A 1,200-nucleotide genomic window follows, 5' to 3' on the forward strand; every position below is an offset into this window, starting at 1 on the left:
CCCACCACGACCCTGACCAGGATAAAGTGGTGGTAAAGCGTAATAATAAATAATATATACTGTATGTATTTTATTATATTATTTTATGACATATTTCCTTATTCATTGTATTTATTAAAGTGTATTTTTTATATTATTTGTATGTATTTGTTGTTTTGCTCCTCACATCAGCTGCTAAAATTCAAATAAATCAAAAGCTAAAACTGATACGATACACAAACATGATCGTGTTTTATAAAATATTAAACATTCAACTGTGTGATGCAGCTCAAAATGCAGTGACTTTATTTATGTTTTTAAAATAAATGATATTTATTTAAAATAACATTAAACACAATAATAATAATATAACAATAAATTAATTTAATAAATATAAAAACTTTTTTCAATTAGAAACAAAAACAAACAATAAATAAATAATAGACAAATCTAAGCTTCTAAAGAAAAATACAAATAAAAAGAAAATAACACTAGAAACTATTTAACACAAAAGGAATAAACAATAAAAAATTATCAATAAAAACAAAAATCACTTTAAAAATATAATATATAAATTAAAAATTCATAACATTTTAAATAATAAAACCAAGAAACCAACAAAACTGCATTAAAACTTCTTTAAAACTTTATTTAAAAATTAAGTGTGAACAATAAATATTAATGTAAAGATATAAATATGAACAATAAAACATAAAAACTAACAAACAACAAAAATTTACACTCGTGTGTGTAATAAAACTAATAATTTTAATAATTAAAAATAATTTTAAAGGCTCTGTTTTAATCTTTGTGTTTAAGTGTTACATTATTTATTAATAGTATTATAACGCTTATAATTTAGTTTAGAAAATTGCAGTGTATGTTTGTAGTTTTTATAATCCTAATGCGCTGATGCTTCGAATGTTTTTTACTATCATTTAAACAAAGTTCTACATTTATTAATAATTCATGACAGTATTATAACAGTGTTATAACTTCATTTATAAAAGTGTAGTTTTTATAATCCTAATGCGCTGATGCTTTGATTGTTTTTTTACTATTATTTATACAAAGTTCTACATTTATTAATAACTCATGACAGTATTATAACAGTTTTATAACTTTATTTATAAAATTGCAGTGTATGTTTGTAGTTTTTATAATCCTAATGTGCTGATGCTTTGAATGTTTTTTACTATCATTTAAAGTTATATATGATTT

Source organism: Trichomycterus rosablanca, chromosome 4 (assembly GCF_030014385.1).
Source record: "Trichomycterus rosablanca isolate fTriRos1 chromosome 4, fTriRos1.hap1, whole genome shotgun sequence".
In the NCBI taxonomy this organism is placed as follows: Eukaryota; Metazoa; Chordata; class Actinopteri; order Siluriformes; family Trichomycteridae; genus Trichomycterus; species Trichomycterus rosablanca.